This window comes from Bos grunniens, chromosome 26, assembly GCF_055505025.1.
Source record: "Bos grunniens cultivar Pamir isolate PY7600 chromosome 26, Bosgru_T2T1.0, whole genome shotgun sequence".
NCBI lineage: Eukaryota > Metazoa > Chordata > Mammalia > Artiodactyla > Bovidae > Bos > Bos grunniens.
In genome coordinates, this window is record NC_141190.1 from 44878342 (window position 1) to 44893785 (window position 15444).

Consider the following 15444-nt stretch of genomic DNA (forward strand, 5'->3'; position numbering starts at 1 on the left):
GTCTTCTTGAGATGTCATTTTTCAGTGCTTATTTCACTTTGGGTTGCTAGGAGATAAATTGGTTTTTTAAAAAAGCAATTTACATAAAGACCAGGAAAGCATTTTAATAATGTCAATATATAGCCAAATGGACTAAAGTGCTAAAGTGACTATTTTTCACTGGATAATTAAGCCTCCAAATTTAAATGTTATAAAAAGAGATATACTTGTATTCCGTGGAGGTCTACCCACTTAGGTAGCTAATTATTTCTCAAGAACAACACTGAGTCATGTCAGACATCTTCTTGCTAATCTAATAATATTAAGCTACTGGGAGATGGTGCCTATCCCATCACATCATTGGGAATGGAAAGCGGGTAGGGTTTTAATTGCAGAACTGTGAGAAATTCATTTTTCTAGTCAGTAGCACAAATCTGACAATCTGTCTGGCAGCCAGGAACTAAATTAAAGAAGTTTTCTTTCCCTGATACATATGCTGTAAATCTCACTAATTCAAACTGATGGAGAGGAACAGCCAATCTATTTTGGTAAAAAATATTCACCGTAGGACTTATTTAATACTTTTTAAAATTTCTTCTTTCAAGTTCAAACAGAATCTTGAGTCTGGTACAGAATGGTCAATACAAAAGTGTTAGCCATTGTTATGGTCTTCATATGGGTTCACAGGACTTCCCTAATGGCTCAGTGGTAAAAGAATCCGCCTGCCAAGCAGGAGATGGTGGTTTGATCCCTGGGTTGGGAAGATCCCCTGGAGAAGGAAATGGCAATCCATTCCAGTATTTTTGCCTGGAGAATCCCATGGACAGAGGAGCCTGGCAGTCTGCAGTCCACAGGGTCACAAAGAGTGGACACAACTGAAGCGACTGAGCATGCGTGCATGCAAGTACTTTCTGAATGCTCACATAAGAGGTTTATGAGGATACATCAGAGACAGATGCACTGTACTGATGTTCAGTTCTGTTCAGGTGCTCAGTCCTGTCCAACTCTATGGACTGCAGAACACCAGGCTTCCCTGTCCATAACCAACTCCTGGCATTACTCAAACTCATGTCCATCAAGTCGGTGATGCCATCCAACCATCTCATCCTCTTTCGTCTCCTTCTCCTCCTGCCCTCAATCTTTCCTAGCATCAAGGTCTTTTCTAATGAGTCAGTTTTTTGCATCAGGTGGCCAAAGTATTGGAGTTTCAGCTTCAGGATCAGTCCTTCCAATGGATATTCAGGACTGATGTTAGCTACTATCAATGATATTGTCTGGTGAAGAAATATGATCCACATTATGCTGAGCTTTTGAACCACGTGATTTATAGGAACACACCGTGACACCACTTGGAATCACTATATATGAGTACTGAGCAACCAGAGGGTACAGAAGTGCCCAGAGCTGCCCTACTGCACTCCTTCAACGTGTCTCTGCAGTTTTGTCCCATTAGTAACCTTAATGAAATATGTTTTTCCCCTAAACATGACCGGGAGGTAAGGAGCCTCAACAACAGAATTGGCCTCAGCCTCAGTGCACTCGAGAGATGGTGCAGCCCAGCGATTAGGAGCTCAGATTCTGGGGCTGAGGTTGGGTGTGGGGCTGAGTCTTGTGTCTCTCTGTAAACTGGGAATGATGACGCTAGAAGTCACCTCATTTGGAACTGTGAGAACTGAACACTTTACTGAAGGTAATGAGTTTATAATAGTCCCTGGCCAATGGGATGTGCTCCATGAGAGCCTGATGTCATCCATATTCTTCCCATCACTGCACCCAGTGTTCAACTATCAACAGGAAGAAAGAGGCAGGGGTTTGGGGGTGGGTGGTGGACATTTGGGAAATTGCATATAACTGGTTTCCATCAGGGATCTCAATCCCCAAGTCCCCAGCAAGCTGGTCATTTAGTTCTGCCTGGAGTAAATGGGAGGTGGCAGGGCCCCGGTGCAGAGGCGATGGACGCCAGATTACTTGGATTTGGTGGTGAGATCCCTCCCAAAAGGGGCAGTTGTTGGCTGGCTGGGTGCCTTCACTCTGTGTACAGAGGCATGCTGGGAACCTCACGGACAGAACCCGTGTCCCCACAGTTCTCCCTGCTCTCTGACTTAAGACCACAGATTAGATCCCCGTACCAAAGCAAATCTTAGTTGTTGCATTGATAGACTATGTAGGACTTCCCTGGTGGTCCAGTGGTGAAGAACCCGCCTGCCAATGCAGGGGACACGGGCTCGATCCCTGGTCTGGGAAGATACCACATGCCACAGGGCAACTAAGCCCCCGTGCATCACAATTGCTAAAGCCTGCATGCCTAGAGCCTGCGCTCCGCAACGAGAGGCCACCACAATAAGAAGCCTGGCCACCGCAACGAAGAGTAGCCCCCACTCACCGCAATGAGAGAAAGCCTGTGCACAGCAACGAAGGCCAGTGCAGCCAAAAAGAAAAAGAAAAAAGAAAGAAAGTGCATGTACAAGGAGCTGCCATCCAAAAGCGAAAAACCCCTCAAATTCAGAGGATCGACCAGCAGATGCATTCACGGCGGTTTGATTACTCTGCTGTTGTCAACTTTTCCCTGTTTAATCCGACCTCTCCCACCTTCACAAGAATCTTTAGTGCCTGATGAGGAAAGACGGACCTTTGCATTTCATATGTCAGCCCGCTTTCATTTCTGAGCAGGGTTTTCACAGAGTGACAGCTATAATCAAGTCCTAACAAATGACCGTCCTACACAATAGAACTACAAATAAAACTCAAGATGATGAATACGTTTATTGTTCCTTCTTGTTTGCAAACATGTACCCAGTGAGATCTTGATTAGTTCAGAGTTTGGAAAAACAAAATTGTCTTCCAGCCTGTTTGTGCACTGGCTGCTTTTTCTGGCACCTGGAGAAATGCCCAGCTCTTTTGGAAGAGCATCTCCTGTGTGTCCTAAGCCTTCCCCCCGGAAGAAAACCCTGGTGAAGACGGTGGGCCTGCGGGATACCACCACATGAGGACAGACACGCACGCAGCACTCCAGCCCCTGTCAGGCCCTCCACCGGAGGGTTCTGACCCACATAATGAGTGCCCCTAACCACACGCTCATAAATTCAGCATGACTCCTCCTTTGCTTGTACGAAATGGAGTTACTTGAAATTTATATTTAGATTCCAAAGGAAATAAATCATTCCCAACTTCTGAGAAGTTGCCAGATGCTAAAGAAGGTAATAAAATCTGAAGATGCAGTCTTCTCATCCTGATTCGGTCACTTACTGTGTGACTTTAGACAACACAATTAGCTTCTCTGGACTTCGGGCTCATTAAAGCAAGGAGGTCTGCTGCGCTTGCCTTAAACGGTTGTTATGTGACTCAAACAGGCTAATACTGTAGAAAACTCTTAAAAGGTGCAAAGTGAAGTTGCTCAGTCGTGTCCGACTCTTTGCGACCCGTGGACTGTAGCCCACCAAGCTCCTCCGTCCATGGGATTCTCCAGGCAAGAAAACTGGAGTGGGTTGCCATTTCCTTCTCCAGGGGATCTTCCCAACCCAGGGATCGAACCCAGGTCTCCCACATTGCAGGCAGACGCTTCAACCTCTGCACCACCAGGGAAGCCATTAAATACAAGAATACAATCTCTCAGAAAACCTCCTATAGAGACACAGAACTTCAGATGCAAGTACTAACATCAAAGATTTCAAGGGAGGAAAGGAAGCCAGGTTGAAAGAAGGGGGAGGAGGAGGGGTAGGGTGAAAGGGGTGGCCTTACAGACGTCTCCTGCCACCTACAGATACCCAGGCGTTATGGGACTTTTCCCTGGGCCTCCAGAGAAGGGAGGACTGGAACTCGGTCCTACCAGAAATCAGGCCAGACCAGAACCAGAATTCGAGTTCTCTGCCAAGAGGAGGTGATCAGTCTCCAATCCTCAGGATTGGAGGGCCCTCAGGCTGAGGGCCCTTTGACCAGATTCCTGTGTCCAGGACCGGGGGACTAGAAAAACGGGGAAGGATAGGAAGGGTTAAGGAGAGGGAAGAGAGAGGGAAGGGGAGAGAGGTCAATAAAGTCTCTTGTTCCTTACCAGTTGGGGCACTCTGGCCAGTTGTCCACGTCAGGAGGAGACCAGGGACAAAAGGGTCCCAGTTGCGCCCGCTGGGTCTGGTCCATTGGCAGGCAAGCTGGCCCCTGAGTACCCGGAGTGGTCAGGATGTTAGTCTCAGCGAAGAAGAGTCCCTGCCAGAGTCGCCATTTGTTGCAGGAAGGGGGACCCCTTCCAGGGCCTGAAACTGGGCTCTTGTCTAACTCGGAAATGAATTGTCCGAGGAGACACATGTGCTGACAAAGCAAGAGACTTTATTGGGAAAGGGCACCCGGGCGGAGAGCAGTAGGGTAAGGGAACCCAGGAGAACTGCTCTGAAAAAAAAGGTGCAAAGTATCATACAAATATAAGGTATTTTCTAATGGCCTCATGTGGGGTTAGCTCCTATGGAATGCTTTGATGATGAAACATAAAATTCAGAAAATGAGCAGGTGCACAGAGGACAAGTATGGTGTGATCCCACCTGTATGAGGCACCTGGAATAGGCAATGCACACAGTAGCAGAACAGAGGTGACCTGGGCTGGGGGGTGCGCAGTGGAGAGTTAAGAGTTTAATGGTGGCAGAGTTTCTGTTTGAGATGATGAAAAAGTTCCGAAATGGACAGTGGTGGTTTTTACACAACATTGTGAATGTATTTAATGTCACTGAATGACACTTAAAAATGTTAAATTTAATGTTATATGTATTTTCCTGCAATGTAAGTAAATAAACAGATGGCTTAGGAGACATCTGTAAACAGGACTATTTACAACAAGGAATTTAACTTACATGTAATCAGAAATGGTTGTATCCATGTTTGGCACGTTCTCTTTCTGTGGTCAAAGTCTATAAGAAGCCAAATCATCCTCAGAAGACATTTATTTTTTGCCTTTTAACTGGTACTACTCATGTTCAAGCTGAAACTCCAGTACTTTGGCCACCTCATGCAAAAAGTTGACTCATTGGAAAAGACTCTGATGCTGGGAGGGATTGGGGGCAGGAGGAGAAGGGGACGACAGAGGATGAGATGGGTGAATGGCATCACCGACTCGATGGACGTGAGTCTGAGTGAACTCCGGGAGTTGGTGATGGACAGGGAGGCCTGGCGTGCTGCAATTCATGGGGTCGCAAAGAGTCGGACACGACTGAGCGACTGAACTGAACTGAACTGAACTCATGTTCATTGGGCTTCTTGCAGAATCTGCCTGCAGTGCGGAAGACCCAAGTTTGATCCCTGGGTCAGGAAGATCTCCTGGAGAAGGAAATGGCAACCCGTTCCAGTATTCTTGCCTGGGAAATTCCATGGACAGAGGAGCCTGGCGGGCTACAGTCCATGGGATTCAAGAGTCAGACACAACTTAATGACTAAACCACCAACCACTACCACCAGGAGGGGAGAGAGGGAGCGACTGGTTAATGATGTGGGTTTTCTTTGGGGTGATGAAAAGATTTTGGAACTAGAAAGAGGTGGTTGTGGCACAGTGCTGTGAATGTTACTAAATGCCACTGAATTGTTTGCTTTAAAATGATTAATTTCATGTTATTTGAATTTCACTGGAATTTTTTTTTTTTAAAGACGTGATTTCCCCAGCAGAGCAGGTGCAAAAGGAGGTATTGGCAGAGGAGCACAGGGGACAGGCAAGCGGGGCTGGACCAAGAGCTGAGGGTCCCCCACAACCAGACTTTCAAGAAGCAGAAGGCCCAGCTACCACCTGCGTTCTGATTCAGGGAAAGGGGCTCACCTCACTTTAGCCCACAAGAACTTACATGTTAAGCTTCTGGTTTCCAGCATGTAGTAGCTACCTCTCTTCTCAAATAAGTAGAGCAATAGACTATTTGCTGGATACACATTTAAACAAGAAAAGGTTGAATGCAAAGGTATGAAAAAATCATGTCCCAGCTAAGTGAGCACAAAAAGAAAGCAGATGCAATAAATTAATTCCAGACAAAATTGAAAATGATTAAAGGAGGCAACAGGGATATTTTACATTGATGAAAACTTTAAGCCTGAGCTTTTATACACAACATAGTTTCCAAATCTGTGACGCACTTATAAAGACCAGAAGAGGTTGGTAAGCCGGTCTTACAGTTTGGCACACCTCTTTCAGAAATTGATCATGAAGACTGAGAGTTTTCCCCCCAAAAGAACACCCGAACCCACATTCTAGAAATTTAACAACACAGTTCAGTATTGCACATCGAAATCTGCGCGCTTAGCTAATGTTTTACATAGAGGGAAAGTCAGCATTTTAAGTACATACATTAGAAAAAAGAAAGATTAAAAATGGATAAACTGGCTGAACCAGTGAGAATAAAACATCAGCATAATCACAAAGAAAGTGGAAGGAAATTATAAAGCCACTGAGCAATACACAGATAAAAGAACAGAGTCCACAAAACACAATACCTGTTTTTTAAGAGGTTAATTTAAATAGAAAAATATATGGCAAGTTTGGATGAAGAAGAGATAGAAGGAGATAAAGAGAACATACAATACAAACAGGAGAGAGGATGACAGAGGATGAGATGGTTGGATGGCATCGCCGACTCAATGGACATGAGTTTAAGCAAACTCAAGGAGACAGCAGAGGACAGGGAAGGCTGGCGTGCTGCAGTCCGTGGGGTCTCAAAGAGTTGGACACGGCATGACTGAACAACAGCAAAACAGACAGTTAGGCATGAATAGGGGAATATAATTACAGTCACAATTAAGTTTTTAAAAATCAGAAGAACACTGTGATGTAATATAAAATTTTTATACCACAGTTTGAAAACTTAAGGAAAAATGAGTGATTCTGTAAATACATAACAAATAGTAAATTTAGAAAAGATAGAAATCAGAAGAGATTCATCAAATAGACTGAATCAGAGGCCAAACTCTTCTCACACAAAAGGCCTCTGATTCAGCATGTTGACAAGAGAGTTTTACCAAATCTTCAAATAGTGAGTAGATTATTTACTGTGGGCAGGAAACCCTTAGAAGAAATGGAGTAGCCATCATGGTCAACAAAAGAGTCCGAAATGCAGGACTTGGATGCAATCCCAAAAACGACAGAATGATCTTTGTTCGTTTCCAATAAAAACCACTCAATACCATGGTAATCCAAGCCTATGCCCCAGCCAGTAATGCTGAAGAAGCTGAAGTTGAACGGTTCTATGAAGACCTACAAGACCTTTTAGAACTAACACCCAAAAAAGATGTCCTTTTCATTATAGGGGACTGGAATGCAAAAGCAGGAAGTCAAGAAACACCTGGAGTAACAGGCAAATTTGGCCTTGGAGTATGGAATGAAGCAGGGCAAAGGCTAATAGACTTTTGCCAAGAGAACGCACTGGTCATAGCAAACACCCTCTTCCAACAACACAAGAGAAGACTCTACATGGACATCACCAGATGGTCAACACTGAAATCAGATTGATTATATTCTTTGCAGCCAAAGATGGAGAAGCTCTATACAGTCAGCAAAAACAAGACTGGGAGCTGACTGTAGCTCAGATCATGAACTCTTTATTGCCAAATTCAGACTTAAATTGAAGAAAGTAGGGAAAACCACTAGACCATTCAGGTATGACCTAAATCAAATCCCTTATGATTATACAGTGGAAGTGAGAAATAGGTTTAAGGGACTAGATCTGATAGACAGAGTGCCTGATGAACTACGGAAGGAGGTTCATGACATTGTACAGGAGACAGGGATGAAGACCATCCCCACGGAGAAGAAATGCAAAAAAGCAAAATGGCTGTCTGAGGAGGCCTTACAAATAGCTGTGAAAAGAAGAAAAGTGAAAAGCAAAGCAGAAAAGGAAAGATATAAGCATCTGAATGCAGAGTTCCAAAGAACAGCAAGGAGAGATAAGAAAGCCTTCCTCAGCGATCAGTGCAAAGAAATAGAGGAAAACAACAGAATGGGAAAGACTAGAGATCTCTTCAAGAAAATTAGAGATACCAAGGGAACATTTCATGCAAAGATGGGCTCGATAAAGGACAGAAATGGTATGGACCTAACAGAAGCAGAAGATATTAAGAAGAGGTGGCAAGAATACACAGGAGAACTGTACGAAAAAGATCTTCATGACCCAGATAATCACGATGGTGTGATCACTGACCTAGAGCCAGACATCCTGGAATATGAAGTCAGGTGGGCCTTAGAAAGCATCACTTTGAACAAAGCTAGTGGAGGTGGTGGAATTCCAGTTGAGCTATCTCAAATCCTGAAAGATGATGCTGTGAAAGTGCTGCACTCAATACACTCCAAATTTGGAAAACTCAGCAGTGGCTACAGGACTGGAAAAGGTCAGTTTTCATTCCAATCCCAAAGGAAGGCAATGCCAAAGAATGCTCAAACTACCGCACAATTGCACTCATCTCACAGGCTAGTAAAGTAATGCTCAAAATTCTCCAAGCCAGGCTTCAGCAATATGTGAACCGTGAACTTCCAGATGTTCAAGCTGGTTTTAGAAAAGGTAGAGGAACCAGAGATCAAATTGCCAACATCCACTGGATCATCGAAAAATCAAGAGAGTTCCAGAAAAAAACATATATTTCTGCTTTATGGACTATGCCAAAGCCTTTGACTGTGTGGATCACAATAAACTGTGGAAAATTCTTCAAGAGATGGGAATACCAGACCACCTGACCTGCCTCTTGAGAAACCTATATGCAGGTCAGGAAGCAACAGTTAGAACTGGACATGGAACAACAGACTGGTTCCAAATAGGAAAAGGAGTATGTCAAGGCTGTATATTGTCACCCTGTTTATTTAACTTATATGTAGAGTACATCATGAGAAACACTGGGCTGGAGGAAGCACAAGCTGGAATCAAGATTGCCGGGAGAAATATCAATAACCTCAGATATGCAGATGACACCACCCTTATGGTAGAAAGTGAAGAGGAACTAAAGAGCCTCTTGATGAAAGTGAAAGAGGAGAGTGAAAAATTGGCCTAAAGCTCAACATTCAGAAAACTAAGATCATGGCATCTGGTCCCATCACTTCACAGCAAATAGATGGGGAAACAGTGGAAACAGTGTCAGACTTTATTTTTGGGGGCTCCAAAATCACTGCAGATGGTGACTGCAGCCATGAAATTAAAAGACGCTTACTCCTTGGAAGAAAAGTTATGACCAACCTAGACAGCATATTCAAAAGCAGAGGCATTACTTTGCCAACAAAAGTCCGTCTAGTCAAGGGTATGGTTTTTCCAGTGGTCATGTATGGATGTGAGAGTTGGACTGTGAAGAAATCTGAGCACCGAAGAATTGATGCTTTTGAACTGTGGTGTTGGAGAAGACTCTTGAGAGTCCCTTGGACTGCAAGGAGATCCAACCAGTCCATTCTAAGGGAGATCAGTCTTGGGTGTTCATTGGAAGGATTGATGCTAAAGGTGAAACTCCAGTAGTTTGGCCACCTCATGTGAGGAGTTGACTCACTGGAAAAGACCCTGATGCTGGGAGGGATTGGGGGCAGGAGGAGAAGGGGACAACAGAGGATGAGACGTCTGGATGGCATCACCGACTCGATGGACATGAGTTTGGGTAAACTGCGGGAGTTGGTGATGGACAGGGAGGCCTGTTGTGCTTCGATTCATGGGGTTGCAAAGAGTCAGACACAACTGAGTGACTGAACTGAAATGAACTGAACTATCTCTCATTTATATAAACTGTTCTCCCAACAGTAACTGGAGGAAGAAATGGCAACCCACTCTAGTATTCTTGCCTGGAAAATCCCATGGGCAAAGGAGCCTGAAAGGCTACAGTCCATGGGGTCACAAAGAGTCGGACACGACTGAGCAATTAACACACACTTCCCAACAGTAAATAAAGGAAAAGTTCCCCCAACTCATTTTATGAAGCAACATCGTGTTAATATCAAAACCCAGACAAGAGAAGGGAGAATACTGGTCAGTTTTACCCAGAAGTTTCCAGCCTAACACTCCTGCTAATCTTGTCCCCTTAGAGTTTATTCCACTTGCAGCCCAGCAGGATCTGAAGTGTATCAGAGTACGGCACCACCGCGCACTCTGGTCCTGGTCACCTCTCGGGCCTGTCCTCTGTCTTGCTAAGGGTACTCCTGCCCCCAGGCCTTTGCACTGGAAGTCCTTCCTCCAGGACCACTCTTCTGCCCACATTCGCACGGCTCCCTCTCCACCTTCATTCAGCCTCTGCTCCAATGTCCTCTGACCGTTTTACCTAAGATGGCAGTCACTCCCCCCTCCCTCACCCAGGTGACTTTCTACATCGTCAGTCGCACTGCTGAGTGCTGCCGACACTGAACTGTGTCTCCTCCCATTCCCCCCACAAATTCATACTGAAGCCCTAACCCCCCTGAATGGTATTTGGCATCACAAATACCTTTGAAAGGTGATGAGATTTAGATGAAGTCATAAGGGTAGGTCCCCCATGAAGGCATTAGTGCCCTTATAAGAAGGACCGTAGAGATCATAAAAGCATCTTGATCAGATAGTGTTTATCTCAGGAATGCAAGAATAATTCAACATGAGAAAATCTGCTGATGTAACTGCTGTGAGCTGAATAATGCCCACCACCATCACCACTACCAAATATGTCCGTGTCCTCACCCCTGGAACCTGCTACTTTCTGTGTCAAAAGAAATGCTGCAGGTGTGATTAAGTTAAAATGTGGAGCTTGGAATCTTATACTGGATTATCTGGGGTGGGCGGGGGGAGGCTGATACAATCACAAGGATCCTTATGAGAAAAGACAGCAGGGTCAGAGTAGGAGATATGAGAACAGAAACAAAGATGAGAGAGAGAGAGGAAGAGCGGGGAGAGGGGTTGAGGTTTGAAGATGCTAAACTGTTGGCTTTGAAGATGGAGGGGGGGGGGAGGCCACGAGCCAAGGAATGGGTGCAGCCAGTAGAAGATGGAAAGAAAACGGCTTCTCCCCTGGAGCCCCCAGAAGGAATGGAGCTGGGCTGATAGCTGAATTTTAAGGCTTTGACATTCAGAATTGTAAGATAAAAAATGTGTTGTTTTAAGCTACTAAACTTGTAGTAATTAGGCTGAACAACAGTAGGGACTGAATACAGTAACTTACATTAGCAAATTAAAGAAAGAAAACCATCTCCATAGATTCTGAGAGTGCAGTCCACACCTGCCTATGACGTGGGCAGGACCAGCCTTCGGTGCTAGCGGCAAGTCCACGGCCGGACATTTGTTACGGAGCACAGTTCCCCTGTGCAACCGAGTGCAACGGGCAGCCTGGGACTCTTGATCCCGACATTTCCGGGCGGGAATCTTGGCTCACGATGCAGTGTGTAAATTTGGACAAGTGACACCATTTCCTGCATCACTTTTCTCACGTGTAAAGAATAAATCTGTATCAAAAGACAGCCTGGGGTCACATGAGGTGGCCCGAGCAGCACCCCTGGAAGGGAGCCTGTACTCAGTAAGTGCTCAGAGCAGCTTAGCTCCTGCCAGCTGCATGTCCTGGAACACTGCCCTGAGGGTTTAGGGCAGCGACCACATCACACTGTTGGCTTCACCGTCCATCCCCAGAACCACCAAAGGCCACATTGCCCAGCTTCCTGTTCCATCCAGGGTGGGAGGGGTCTGGACCTCAGGCTTGGGCTGAACCTCCCTCCCTCTGCGTGTGAAGTCAGTTCTCTGTCCCACTGGATGAGGTCCCTCCAGAGCCCAAGCACCTCCTTAGGCTTCAGCTCACCTGCAAATGTGATTCCAGCCTCTTGTCTGGCATCAGCAAGACACATGGCTTTCCCCACCTCTCCCTTGTATGACTGTTTCCACATTCTCCAGCCTGCCTTTGAAGAGCCTAATGCCAAAAACAATCTAACAACAGCAATAATAACATGCATGGGTTGGGGTCACAGCCCAGGGCAGGCCCTGCCCATCTGTTATTCATTAGCTCATGACAACCCTGCAGTGGAGCCACAGTGGAAACCAGATCACATGGGCTGAGTTAGCCCCTGGGTCACCTGGGTGACCCCCAGGCCAGAGCTCTTTCCGCCTTCACCACCACCCCCAACTCCACCCCGGTCTGGGTTTGCACAGCTCAGCAGCAAGTTCACTTTGACCAGCAGCAAGTGGGACCTTAGGAAAGACTGTACTTGGGGCCTCCTGACAAGGCCAACTGCTCCCAAATGCCCAGAGCTCCACTGATGAATATCCACTGTTCAATGGGCCTAATTTTTGTGCTCAGAAAAATAAACCCAGAAAGTGCCTTCCTGCCATTCTCAACACATCTTTTAACTCCACTCTTCACCAATCAGTCGATTTTTACTGATTTTTCACTTGGAGGTTTTTAGAAACCCAGAAGATTGATTATAGGAAATCAAATCCACTCAGAGGAGTCGAGCCCTGTTTCATCACTGGCCAGGCTCATAATTGTTTCAACAATAACTGATTTTACCTGAATTAATTTGTACTTTTTCTGTAGAAAAAAAAGGTGAGACACAAACACTGAAAGTAGTCTTGACATTTACATACCATTGTTGGAAACTTTATTCCAAATTATTTCTTTGGTCCCAATGACCAGCCCGTTATCAGTAATGTGGTGCTGAAGGTGAAGCTGACCATGTCAACCATGTGCTTCTGAAAGTGGAAACTCCTGTGGAGTCTTGCCTCTCTGAACCATCACCTTGCTCCCCTTTCCCGTGTACTCTCTGTCACCTGAAAAGTCACTCACTTTATGGGTGCAAGGATGTACTCATCTTGGATTTTTCTTCTTAAAAAAAAAAAAACAGGGGAAAAAAAACAGTTTCATTATAAAAGGTAACCACAGTCGAGAAAATCTGGAAAATGGAAAAAAAGAAAACAAAAACACCCATAATCTGAACCATAATGTGAATGTCCACGTGGTGGTCTCTGCAGATGTCCAGCTGAGGGCCGCCCGCGTGGTGACAGGCCACACCACTTCCAAGCAGGGAAGGCTTCCTATTTGGGGTGTGCACGAGTGTGTGTGTTTTTCCTCCTCTCTTCATTCTTGCTGTTGATGCTTCCTGCTATTCATTTTTTTGGTCTTGTTCTTCTGCACTTCCTTCCAGGCAAAGTTCTTTAAGAGATGTTATCTGTCATTATATAAGCTCTCAGATTCCACACATATAGGAGGAAAAGACTAAAGAGCAAGTGGAAATTTCCCCTCTCCTTGAGGGAAGTTGGCCTCCGTGTGCACAGGGTTCACCACGGGGACCACACGCCTCCCCGTAGAGTCTCAGTGCTTTAAACAACTTGCTGAAAAGTCCTTCAGTGAAGCTTCCCCTGAGTTTGTGCAAATACAGCATTGTAGCCCAATACTTCAGGGTGAGCCCTGGTCAGGGGCCCTCAAACGTGAATTCGAGCCCTGATTGCGATCTTTCACAGGTGACTCACTGCGCACAGCCACGTGTAAATGTGCGCCTTGCTGTCCCCATCTGTAAATGTGAGACATCTCTAAGGACCCCAGGGAGCTCCCAGCCACCGCAGCCCTCTCATGGGGGCTGTGACAGAGACACCCACCCCAGCTGGGCCCCGCCCTGGACTCCAGGACCCATGATCCCACGAGGACAAATGAAGCTTCAGCACCTCATTCTGGGATCTGCCACGTGTCCAGTTCTGACATCCCTATCCCACTTTAGGAAACTAAAGTCCGATTTACTTAGGCAGCAGAAACAAATGAGCTTCTGCTCAGAGCTGGGAAGCATCAGGATGTGCCGAGCAGTGGTCCTCATCCTCCGCAGAGCAGCCGGGGGAGGCAGGCAGGACAGCACTGTCCTCATGCCTGCTCTTACCTGTGCCCTGGGCCCAACGCATGAGCGGATCTGCCTGCTTCCCTGGACCCAGCCTGCACCTGTGACCTCCTAGTAGCCAACCCATACTTCTACTCCCACCTTTGACGGTGTCCTTCTTCCTTCGAGACTTAGACTTCTTCTCTGAGCCTGGGTCTGGGAGCCTGAGACCAAGATTTCTAGGAACTCACTCCTCCCAGACTCCCTGAGTCTGAGTTGCTCTCTCCTGCTGAGACTCCACCACTCCAGGCTAGGCCTCCCGAGCACCCCACAGCCTGGGAGCATTCCCCAACCACAGGGCATCTGCTTGGACCCTCTCTTTCTGAGCTATTTCTTCCACCACAGGAGCAGTGCCCCCAGCAGCTGCCATACCCTGCTCCTCTGGCCATAACTGAGCAGCCTAAGGGGCAACATTTGTCCTATGTTAGGATTGCCAGAAAAACACTGGATGCCCAGCTAACCTGAATTTCAGATAAACAATGAGTCATTTCTTATATAAGTATGCTGCCATGCAATATTTGGGTTTTCCAGGTGGTGCTAGTGGTAAAGAACTCACCTGTCAATGCAGGAGACATAAGAGACTTGGGTTCCATCCCTGGGGAAGACCCCTGGAGGAGGGCATGGCAACCCACTCCAGTATACTCGCCTGGAGAATCCCATAGACAGAAGTGCTTGGTGGGCTACAGTCATGGAGTCACAAGAGTGGGAAATGACAGGCGACTTAGCACACACGCACACATGCGATATTTAGGTATCCTTTATCTTTGTTGGCTAAATCTGGCCACTGCACCCAAGCTAGACCAATCAAATTCTCTCTGGCAGGATTCTGAACCTAGAGTTCAGCAAGACTATAAGCTGATATCTTGGGGTGAGAGTGGGGCCGTTAGACCCCACCAGGTAGGAAGAGAAGAGAGGAGTTAGGTCTGCAAAGAGAAGGAAGGAAGCTGAAGGAGCTAAGAGCAGCCACCTTCTTCCGTGTCATGATGGAGACCTCTCCTGAGAACTGTCCCGTTCCTGGCGTCAGTGCCCTAGGATGCCCTGGTATCCTTATAATGAATGCCTCTTCAGTGAAGGGTCTCGGGCAGCATGTTTTAGGCATAACCTGTCCCCTGGAACCCGGGCAGACTAGCTGGTGCAAAAGATGCTCTGTCTGCTGCTTTCCACCCCAAACACCAAGACGGTCCCCTCCACGTCCCAGGCATTGCTCTAGACTCCTCCCTCCCCTCCCCGCACCCCTGCATCCAAGTTCCGTCTACTCCATCTCCCAAGTCTATGACAGCTCTGACTCCCCTCCATCCCAGTGCCTGCCAGTGCCCTGCTTCTGGCCGCCAGCACTTCTTGCCTGGATTAATACAATGCCTTCCTATTTTTCTTTCCTCTGGCATTCTCTACCCTCCAGCCAAAGCAAATGTCCTAAGACATAAGTCTGACTTGCTCCACAAAAGCTCCACGTGAAACTTTTCAGTGGTTTGCCCTCCAAAGGCAGAGACGTTTCTCGGTGACCTAACTTCTAATGAGTCATCCAGGGTCACCTCTTACCTTGTTGACTCCATACCCTTTAATGGGCTCTGGCTCCACTGACCAGCTCTCACATCCTCCTCCAGACTCTCCCTCACCTCAGGGCCGTTACAGCTGCTCCCCTTCCTACCCGTCTTCACCTGGCTTCCTCCCACCTT

General features: G+C 46.6%; 1 long non-coding RNA gene across 1 annotated transcript in view; it reads right to left on the minus strand.

Moving 5' to 3' along the window:
- LOC147344513 (uncharacterized) overlaps window positions 1-15444 on the minus strand; it is a 35977-nt gene that overhangs the window by 19407 nt on the left and 1126 nt on the right. The gene's annotated exons all lie outside the window — the stretch shown is intronic.